Source organism: Coptis chinensis, chromosome 1, assembly GCF_015680905.1.
Source record: "Coptis chinensis isolate HL-2020 chromosome 1, ASM1568090v1, whole genome shotgun sequence".
Lineage (NCBI taxonomy): Eukaryota > Viridiplantae > Streptophyta > Magnoliopsida > Ranunculales > Ranunculaceae > Coptis > Coptis chinensis.
In genome coordinates this window covers 69,529,824-69,541,848 of record NC_141456.1, presented here as the reverse complement: position 1 = coordinate 69,541,848, position 12,025 = coordinate 69,529,824, and the positions used below count along the sequence as shown (strand labels likewise).

General features: G+C 37.5%; 1 long non-coding RNA gene across 1 annotated transcript; it reads right to left on the bottom strand.

Annotated features, from left to right (window-relative positions):
* Nucleotides 1-10,037: 10,037 nt before the first annotated feature.
* On the bottom strand, nt 10,038-11,410 carry LOC147525079 (uncharacterized). Its single transcript, XR_015197730.1, has 3 exons — nt 11,308-11,410; nt 11,092-11,172; nt 10,038-10,171 (listed from the first exon to the last, which is right to left on the bottom strand). It is a non-coding gene; the product is annotated as an uncharacterized LOC147525079 (long non-coding RNA).
* Between the last annotated feature and the right edge of the window lie 615 nt (nt 11,411-12,025).

Here is a 12,025-nt window from a genome sequence, read left to right as displayed (position 1 = left end):
AAGTACTCTTCTTAAAGTCCCATTTCACCCACCCACCCTTGTTCGATTCTAACTGTGGTTGTCTTTTTCAGCATTAAACTTCCTCGTAAAAATTGCACAGAGCGCACTTGCGCCCCAAAGGAGCGCGACCTGCGCTAAAGTTACTGGAAGTTGAGCGACCTAGCGTCAAAAACAGGCTTACTTTCTACCAAAACACTGTAACTCGAAGTTTACACTGAGCGCACCTGCGCCCAAAGTGAGCGCACCTGCGCCCTCAGCTGATTTTTGCTGGATTTCCACAGGTTTGTTTCAAATTTCCATTTCTTCAAGTTTTTAGTATTCTAACTTGTTATAAACACTGAGCACGCATAAACAAGACACTATTCATAAGCGAAGCAAGGACGCAATCAGGTATTCCTTTCTGCCACACCTCGCATCTTCTGTTAGAGGTGTGGTGAAAACCACTGTCCTCTCTCCTCTCTCTATTTAAAGTAAAGAACCCTATTGTTCTACACACACAAATATTAACACATGAAGTAAATAGAGATTTGGGAAGAGAACCGGTATTTTATCGGTTTCATTGTTTTATTTGCTATGGATCAAGCTAAGTGTTTATTTATGGTTTTTTTGCATTTTGGTCCTAGTGATAATAGTGATATTAGAGTTTGGTCCACAATTAATCGTTTATTGCACTTTGGTCCAAAATTGTCATTAAAGTGTATTGACTGTGAGTTGACCAAACGGCCTACGTCTATTCCGTCCATATATTTTCTGAAATGCACATAATACCCTGCACATATTGTACACGTAACCTACTTGAGGACCAAACTGCAAATATTGCTATTAAAAATAGGACCAATTACTAAAAACTACACATGACATCATCTCATTCATTCAATCCAACGGTGGAGTTTAGACAGTTAACATTTTTTTTTCTTGAACACCGCTCCACCACCACCTCCACCCTCCATAACAATCTGAATTATATTGCCACCACCACCACTGATGTTAGCCTTTTTGATAGTTTATTGTATTTGCGACACGATTTCTCAAAAGGTACTACTAATCAATTTCACCTTACTCACGTTTACTCGCGTGTATAATTACAGTAAGGGTTTCATCCAAACCTTAGGACTAGGCCAATTATCACCTGAAATTTAACTTTTAGAGGGAACTAGTGAGAAGGTTTTTGAATGATCTATTTCTACTTCCTAAAGACAACTTACTAAACAAGTTATTAGAAATTACAAGTTTGTTTCTTAAATAAAAGAGAGAGAAAGATTGAGAAGGATTAATCTTACTCATGCAAAGATTAGTTTCATAACTTTTTAGAAAACAAAATCACTACGTCTCTAATCCCTAACACAATATACCAATCTCTAAACATATCATGCTAGCATGTGGAATTGAACTGATATTTCATCTCTAAAGTATCATTCCAACTCCTAGTTCTATTTTACAACAGTTGATCAAATATTGGTCAATCTTTGTCATTTTGGGACAGGATGAGAAATAGAACCTAAGTCTCTAAATAGTGATTCTGGAATCCAAAATCGTAGCCTAATCCTCACATGAGCATCATTAACCCTCCCCTTGGGAGGGTTTTAGCTCATGATCGTTGGAATGATTATGCAAGATGTTTGATGTATACTAAGTTAAAATGAAAAGAACAAGAAGAAGAAGAATGTAAAGAGTTGAATTTAAGCTAGAAGGTAAGAGATTTTATTCAGAAAACTAAAATGGCTTCCATTAACAATATAACAAGAACTTAAGTTTTTTGCTAAAAAATAAAACATGCATAAATGAGAATGAATGCTCCCATTCTCCATTCAATACATATTAGAGCCCTTTTCCTTTCCTCCCACGTGAAACCACCTCCCCACATTTACTCCACTTTAATTTGATTTTATCTCTAAACAAATCAAGCCAAAACTAACACTATTTTTGCACAAAAGTCTAGTCAAGGCATTTAAAGACATGCAAAGTGTCAATTTGTGCCAATAATTTGCACATTTTGCCTTGACTTGCTCCATGATTGATGAGTCATCCAAACTTGTGGGCCTGCAAAGTGGGTCCACGTGCTGCGTCCAGTGGCGGGCCGGGATTTTAGCATTTTTACAACTTCTCGCCTTTGCGTAGAGCTCATCGCACCGATCGTCTGAGCAGCCCACTCGCGAAATCTGAGTCCTGGTTCAAGAGATATGAGCTTCGGAAGTTTGATGCTTTTGTGGATGTAATCCCGTTCTAACTTGATTTTGTCCTGTTTGATTCTCTGAGATTTAGTCCGGCTTTGTTGGGTTTCACATGGACTTGGTAGGAAGACTTTAGATATATACACTATTCGTGTGCTTTAATACAGGTTTTATCATCATTTTTACATTAATTGCAAAAACCTGCAAAAGTATGAAAATATAACTATTTCATGATTATTACACACATAATTAACCAATTTTCTATGTCTATATGGGGTTTAATATTACATTTTTGAGTGTTTATCACACCGTCCTGTTCAATGTCGTGCATTGCTTGACATTCTTGGAATTCCAGAAGACTTTTGATGATGATTTCTTGGCGTGCGTGCAGTTCCCGCATGCCTTGGTGAAGAAATCAAAGTATTGCCATTGGATTAAAAATGTTTTGCAGAGCATCTTCATCAAAGAAGTTGTTAGAGGAGGGTACGTGTTCTTCGGTGTCGACCAGGTTCATCTGAGCCTCTGGAGTCCAAAACTAGGGCGCAATCATGGTTGAGTGTAATTAGGCATGCTATTTTGAGAGGAATGGTTGGGTATATAGATTGGAACTCCCAACGCAACATGATTTGAGTTACGATGGTGGGAAAAGGAGCTAACGTTCTCCTGGTTCTGACAATCGAGTTCTAGAGAAATAGGATGATGCAAAAATCTTCCCTTTTAGTTTGTAGTACCCAAAGTAGATGGAGGAGGGGTTTAGAGATTTCAGATGTTTTTGAAGTTCTAACCACATTGTGGACTAACCAGTGGAGTACAACTCGTTGATTTTGCTGCAATGATCACTGGAGAACAACATGGTTTATGGGGCTAAGTTTGCCATAAGAGACAGTGGCAAACATTAACTGCTTGACGGTGTCGAATATTAGTATCTGAAGATGCAGCTCAGGGTACGTCATTGGTATTTGAATGATCTCAGAGATAATATGCGGAGTTAATTTAAACTACCGTCCATTGGCTCGGAAGAAGAATTTACCATTTTCGAAATTGCTATGTCTGTAGAACTTCATAACCAAATCTTTGGAATAAAAAGCTTCTGAATGATGTAAAAGAGGCAACCATCCTCTTCGTACAATTTCATTGTCAAAGTATTGATGCAACATGCCTTCATGGAAGTTTTAAAAAATTTTGCTCGGCCACTATACCTTTTTGTGGATTAATTGTAATTTGAATTTAGGGAAGAATGGAGAAGTTTGAAGGAAATTTATATGGCGAAAGATTTCAATCTTATAATAATTCACGGATCAAGATGGAATGAATGGTTAGATACAGAATTAATGTGTGGACATAATTATGTAACAGTACGTAGCAAGTAAGTGTAGCCATGGTAGGTCTTTTTATGTCAGATTCCAAAGACAATTAATGAGGTGTTCACAATATTAGAGAATACGGAGGAAGGTTTCACATTGCAGTTAGACCAACACATATTTTCTATCTTGAGTTGTCAAATAGGGCATGTAAAGTCACCTCCCTAACACTGTTACTGAGGTATATAAAGAGATAGAACGTGCGGAGAAAAGGGCCATAGTATAGTTAGACTTACACGTAAATTCTGAATTTATGTAGCAAACCTCAATAAAGGAAGATGGTTACATTTTATATAGTTGCGTGCGCGACATTTTTTTTAGGCGTTCCTAAGTAGCGTGCGCGACTTGCTTTGAACACAATGAGTCGGGATAGATTTAATTTTGTGAGTGATTGATTTTTTTTTTTTTTATTTATTATTTTTTTATGGGTTTTTATGATTATTTTTTTATGTTTATGATACGGTAAAAATACAATTAATACACACAAATATTAAATAGGGAACTTCTCCATTTAATATGTAAACCGAACAAATGTTTGAGAATTATTTAACACACTACACTTACATACAAAACGACAAAGGAAATTAGAGATGTACATTACATAGACCTAGATATTTTGGAGGATGTTATGCATAATTAATAGTATTACAATGATAAACACTGCTAGCATGAAGACCTTGAATGCATCCTCACGTTGCTGCTTTTAGAATTTCTCGATCGGATCCATTACGTTGAAGAAGATGAGAGTTTGTGAATATTAAATTTTGGAGAGTGAGAGAATGGGATGAGTGAAGTATGGTGAGAAGGATCGAATTTTATAGTGAGAAATCTGACCGTTTGGGCCTAGTGGTGGATCAAACCGTTGTCATAGCCGTTGGGCATAATTATGGATAAGTCCATTGGACTTACTTTTTAGGCCCAATGCATAATGCAACAGACTAATCTATATTTATATATAAGGAAGACAATAATTTTATAGGTAAATGATTTCTAATTTAATTCTTTTTAACTACAAATGGGACAAATGAGCTACCAAGATGATCAACATTAAAAATGTCATCCAATGGTACTTATATAGCCAGTTCACAGTCAAACTTGTTTTTGAAAAAGGAAAAAGGTGGAAGAAGCATGTACAAAACATTAAAGGGTTGAGCCCTGTGGAAACAGAACTCAACTTTTTTTTTTTAAGTGGAAATTTAATTGATACTAATGAGGAATTTTACAAATAATTAGGACAAGCGTGCAACAAGCTGCGCTGCAAGTCCTTTCTGAATAGCAAATCCTATTCTTCTAAAAACAAACTCGTTAGAACCAGCTGTCATAACGTTACTGTCCATAACTTTCTGAAGTCTCTTGAGAAGCTCAACAGACTGTTGTTCCAAGAAACCGAAAGTGTCGAAACTAAACGGAATGAAACAATGCTGGTTAGCCATGCAAGCTTCCTTATGCTTCTCCATCTTCCCTGTCGCTGCTCTTTTTGCTACTTCTCCCACCTCAAAGACTCCATTCTCAAGCCCTACTAACGGAGAGGTGCCAGTTACATCAACACATGCATGTCTCCCCTCAGACCAATTGTATATCAATACGTCCGCAGTGAGAAAATTTACGGGAGCCTCCTCCTTCACTTGTACCCTAGCCCTCCAAAATGCATCATATAAAATATCTTTGACATGATCATGTCAGTATTTGAAACATGGAAAATGTCTACAATGTGTTGCATGGTCCCCGAAAGCATCTAGTCTACTTTTTTTGCAAACAGGGCATAGACCACCATCAGAGTACAAAGGAATCATGAGACGGTACCGGAGAATAGAACGATACTCCACCGGTGACATACGCTGTCCAAGTCCCTCCATCGGAATAGAAAGTAGAAAATCCTTTGCACGTTTTGACTGCAAACATCCAATTTACGAGCATATAACACAAACTCCCTCTCAAGACTAACAACAATCTTACCATAGAACGCTTCTGCCATAGAACTGAGGGGACGGTAGTATTCACAACCATAGAACTGAGGTTAAAATTAGGTAGACAAAAACTCAATGCACAACTAGCAACATCAAGAATCTCATCCAAAGGCACTGGCCCATAACTCCTAAGAATGTGGTTCTGAAGCTCAGAAGTCTGACAACGGGAGGCCTCAAACGCAAAAGTAGCGACATCAGTGGCATAATAAATACCTAACCTACCCAGACGTAATGGGAGTGTCGATAAACGCCACTGCAAATCACCGAAGTTAGGACCATCAGAAACCACAATACCCTGGAGAACATTGTGGAGATGCCGATCAAAAGTTTTAGCTGCCACTTTAAAAAGGGATGGTGGACAAGTATGAATCGCAAATACCAACTTAGAGACCCCAGCACAAGCACATAAGAGAGCTAACTCACACTGTGGATCTTCCAATATAGCTAAACGGTCCATCAAAGTCATAACTTTTTCAACATGCTTGTGAGCAAGGCCCATGACAAAGGATGAATCAGTGCTGACCGCACCTCCAAGCAACCAGACTCCATGCTGAGGACGATGGGATAAATCTGAAGGAAAGAGACTAGGAGTGGAGCAACGTGGATCCAGTGATGGCCAAAATATCTCAGTTTTAGCCACATTAAGAATCATCCCGTAAGAAGGTCCTTCTTCCTGAATCATACCCAAAGTTATCTCCACATGTTCTGAATCTCCGATCAGAGTCCCATCATCTAGATACCAAACCTGTAGCAACAACTGACAACTGGACTGAATCAGCAAAATCAGAGGATGCAACACCAGTACAAATAGAAGGGGACCCAAAGGGTCGCCTTACTGAACCCCAGTAACAGACCATATGTAGCCATCCCCCATATATAACCTCGCAGGTTGACAATACAAGTACTCAGCTCAAGGGACAATAGCTAGGCAACGGATATGAACCTCTCTCAACATGGTGGTTCGATCAACCATGTTAAAAACATTATGAAAATCTACAAATGAACAAGGGAAAAAATAAGATGATTACAACACTAGACGGCCAGAAGATTCTCTACGTAAAATCTCAGGCAACTGTCATGTCGGCGCTGGAGCGAAACCAATCCAGCCAGACTGTGGCTTAACCTTTATGTTTTGGGGGCCTAGGGTGTAGGACGGTACCATCCTTGATCGTGCGAGGGGTGCAACGGTCTAATAATATTACCCTTATTACGTATGGTATAACCTCAAACTGCTCCGTAATGAACTCAAGTAGTAACAAGTTGGTCTGGTGGAATCCATTGCCCGTGTCTCGAGTAGGCAACATCCGATGTTGAACACGAATCTCGTTGGGCACAGTGTTAGTGCTAATGGAAAAAAAACCGAATATATACATGTTAAGTCTTTTAACGTGTGATCCTCAAGACGATTGTGAGTCTTTTAATGTCTGATCCTAAAGACGATTCCTAACCCGAGGGAGCAACGACACGACGATGAAGTTTATCCTGCTAAGTTGGTGTCAGACAAAAGTATACCTTATACCGGCAAATATCGGATAGTAATTTAAGACCTGGACTAAAAGGTGTTTGACAATGCATACACCACCCACGAGGCAGAGAGTAGAAAAATGAAGAGAATGAAGGAGGGGAAATTTTTGGTACCCATCATCTACCAGAAGGCACGTTTGCTCGATTATCAGAAGACATTTATACTCAGTTCTGAAATAGAGTTGTTGTGGACTACGGTTCCGACGCTTGCAACCACACACTCTAAGAGATTTGAGAGAAGAAAAGAAAAGAGGGCCCGGCTACAAAACTGGTATACTTCTCTTTTTTTAAACACATGGAAGGAAGTACACCAGCGAATCTAGTAGTCTCTGTAGACTGGATCTTAGAGAAGAGTATTTTCGACATCTGGAGAGTGTAACTCATGATAAGGTTTAAGGCGTTGGCCATTTACTTAAAATTTGTTGTTATCGTTTCAATTTTTCAAAGAGATCGCCCCATAAGGGGTGACAGCAGAGATAATGAAAGGACAAGACCATCTTGTTTTTAATATTCCTGGAAAAATGTGTAATCGTGAGTTGTACAACAAAATGTTTTGACCAATTTTAAATTTTTTTCTCACTATGTGCTTGTCGTGCACTCTTTTCATGTTGGTTTTATAGGACTTCAAGAGATCATATGCATCACTCCGAATTTCCTCAAGCTTATTTAATTGCAATTTTTGTTTCTCATTTGCCGCGTTAGTATTATAATTGAGGCTTTTGATGGCCCATAGATCACGATGCTCAAGTTCAACCGGCAGATGATAAGGTTTTCCAAAAACGAGGCGGTAATGCGTCATAGCTCCAACCATCAAAAATTTTGACAATTAGATTTAGATTTAAGGGCATCATATTGTGTTGAGTAATGCATCCTAGCTGCTGGCAGCGGGTGCATGCTTTGCAATGCTCATGTGCATCTCTAAATAGTGTTGGCCAATAAAAACCACATTGTAGAACCTTGGCCGCAGTTTCCTTACCGCTAAAATGACCACCACAAGATTGTTCATGGCAGAAGGATAACACGTCATTCTGTTCCCAATCAGGAATGCAACAACGGATTAGTTGGTCTGAATAATACTTGAAGAGGTAGGGATCATCCCAGAAATAAAATTTCACAGTGGAGAAAAACTTTTTTCGGTCAGCACTAAACCACGATGAAAGGACTTCCTCGGTAACTAGGTAGTTAACTATATCAGCGTACCAAGGAGACGAAAAGACTGAGTACAAGTGTTCATCAGGAAAGCAATCACAGATGGGGTCTGGATCATTATCGACATCACTGATGAGTCATGATAAATGGTCGGTAACAACATTCTCGCAACCTTTTTTATCTCTAATTTCTAGAGTAAGCTTTTGCAAGAGGAGGATCCATCGGATTAACCTCTATTTTACATCTTTTTTCACTAGTAGGTAACGAAGTGCCGCATGGTCAGTGTAGACTATTGTCGAAGAACCAACTAGGTATGGACAAAACTTATCCAAGGCATAGACAACAGCGAGAAACTCCTTCTCCGTGCTGGTATAGTTACGTTGAGCATCATTAAGAGTTTTACTAGCGTAGTAAATTACAATGGATTTGTCATCTCGGCGTTACCCTAGGACAACTCCAATAGCATAATCGCTAGCGTCACACATTAGTTCAAATGGTTTAGACCAATTAGGTGGTTGAATTATAGGAGCTATAGTCAGAGCGGTTTTTAAGGTCTCAAAAGTTTGTTTGCAATTGAAATTGAAGTCAAAGATGGCATCTTTAAGTAGGAGATTTGTTAAAAGTCAAGCAACCTTAGAGAAATCTTGAATAAATCTCCTATAGAACCCTGCGTGGCCTAAAAAGGCACATATGTCGTGAACTGTTCTTGGTATAAAAAAAGATGCAATTTTTTCAATCTTAGCTTTATCAACTTCTATTCCATCTTTTGAAACAATATGTTCTAGAACAATGCCTTTTGTAACCATAAAATGACATTTTTCCTAATTAAGGACGAGATTTTTCCCTTCACAACGTGCAAAAACCTGGGAAAGATTTGATAGGCATCTATCGAATGAGTTTCCATATATGGAGAAATCATCCATGAAAACTTCCATAAAACATTAAACCATCTCACTGAAAATATGAAGCATACAATATTGGAATGTACTAGGGGCATTACAAAGGCCGAAATGCATTTGTTTATATACAAAGGTGCCAAAGGGACAAGTGAACGTTGTTTTTTCTTGATCAGCAGGATCAATTACAATATAAAAATAGCCTGAATAACCATCAAGAAAATAGTAATATGCATGACCTGCTAAACGTTCAAGCATCTGGTCGATGAAGGGAAGTGGGAAGTGATCCTTATGAGACTACTACAGAAAAGCTCATATACCACTGTTATTTACAGTGGTAAAAAGCCTTTAGCCACTGTTTTCATACCGTGGTAACAACCACCGTGACAAATACTTCTAGCAAAACCGTGGGGAAAAGTATCTCCTATATACCACGATTTTAGTCAAAACCGTGGTATTAGGATTTCCAAACCGTGGTTAATAGTCTAAAAAGTATGCTCTATTCGATGTGAACCATGGGGAATAGTGATGCTAAATACGACGGTTAGATAAAACCGTGGGATATATAAACTGCTTATACCTCAGTTTTTACCAAACCGTGGTTTATAGTCAATTTTAAAAAAAAAAAAAGCCCCTAATTATTTGATTCTAATCATATTCATTCAACCTGTAACCTGCCCATTTTCACCATATATATCCACACTGGATTTAAAAACACATTGCTCAAATAAACAATTCATAGTGTAACACAAACAAAAGAAATAAATTTAAACATCCAACACAAAGACATTGAATTGCTAAAAGCGTTTTGAACTTTTTAGAGTCATCAATAATGAAATAAACATCCAAATTTACTTGTTCTATCAAAATAATAATGACCTAACTTGTTCCATCAATCAAAAGAGCAATCTATTTGTTATATCTAAAATATCAAAAAAATGGTGAGACCAAACACCAAACCTTAACTGGAATGGGTCAAAACCTAGCTAAAACACAATGCTTGGCTCGAACGCTCCATTATGCTGGATGAATCTAAGAATTTCAAGTCGTACAACATCAAGTTTCTCTTGTGTGTATGTATCTTTGAGGGATAGATTTGTTATCTGCACGATCAAATATCATAGAGTAATATAATAACTAAAAAATGAAGAGTAACACAAAATAGAGAATGCTAGTGTATGACGACTTATACCTTTAAAGATATCAGATGTAATAATGAGGAAAAAATCTTTAGTAAGAACCGATTATTTCGTATTGACTTATTCCATTACATGCTCATGGAAAACGTTCTCTGTGCTCATTATAGAGCACAAAGGCTTTGAAACATATCAAGAACCACGTAAGGACTGAGAACTTTGGGAGAATGAAAAGACTAATTTAGAAACAACAACAAAAAAAAACTCCAACATGGAAAACAAGTTACAGTGCTTGGACCCAATGCATTACCATAAGAAAGGATTTTATCTCGATTTAAGGGCAAGATGATATGTTTCCTGGTATTTCTCCATAGATTATTAGAACATAAAATTTAGAACCCTCCACATCTATGTTTCCTGGTATTTCTTTTAAAATATCATCTTGCCCTTAAAATATCATCTTTTAAACATACTCTAAGTGTGGAGTGACCATAAAATTTTAAAAGAAATACCAGTTTCCCACACTCAGAGTCATCCTCAAGGCTCTGTGTGTCAAGAGCAACCCTCCACACATCACCCTTCGCCTTTCTGAAACTCTACTTCTCTAGTGTGTTTCTCTATATGATGTGCCTAGGCTATCTTTTCTATCTAGACAAACCTCAGCATCAATTGTCAACTCTTCATTGCCATTACATATGACGGTACAGTACATGTTCTTAGAGAATTTCTGCTTCTAACCTATATTATTTTTCTAATAACAATGAAAGTGGAGAAACATCTTTCGTAGGAAGTACCAAGTCAGATCTAATCATGAGATTGAAAATGAAAATGAAAAAAGTGAAACATATGTACAACAAAGACAACTAAAACAAGTTAATGCTAATAACCTGGTCAAATTGATCAAGATTCTTTACAGCCTCTGCAATTGCTTCCTGGTTTTTCTCATCCCACTTTTTCTTCTTTTCTTTCTGTTCACATACCATGATTAGTTATAATTAAGAACTAAGACATAGAGTTCAATTCAGTAAGTCAAGATGTTTCCAAAGGAAGACTTGTTTGAATAGAGTACACAAAAATCCAATGACAATGACACATAATCCTACCTTTAAATGGGAAGTCAAACTGCTTGTGAAAAGCTCATAGACCAATTTACATCCTACATGCCACTCCCCAGTAGGATTCGTCCATGAAGGATTCACAACCAGTAAACACGAGATTTAGCAATTTCAACCAAATTAGAAAAAAAAAACTACGATAAAGAAAAGGAAAGAACGCAAATGTAACAATCATAAAATAAAAGTCCTCTATTTGTAGATTCCAAAAGATTAGCGATATCAGACTTGGATAATTTTAGCAAAAGAGAAGCTTATGGTTACAAATATAGTTCCACTAATTGTCGATTTTCTTAGCACCAAAAACCTTTCTGCTGATGAGACTTAACTGTTTTACTGATAGGGTAATTTTAAATTGTATCCATGTGTATTGGCTAAAAAACATAACAATAACAATTTAACAATTAAATTAAAGTTTTCCTTCATTTACCATGTGCAACCATCTCATGCACGGATAATATCTGCAGTCAACACTCAACAACCATGAAGATGACATTCCATGAAGCGGACACAGTCACTACTTACACAAACCCCACGACAACCAATCCAGACATAGTAAAGTTATCGGATAATAAATCAACAAGGTACCTGGACATCAGAATCTAGATCCAATATTATCGGTTCTCTACTGGTGCATTCCGCTTCAATATCATCAATTGCTTCTAGTATCAATTGATGGAGCAATTTTCCAGAATGAGTTTCAGCATGA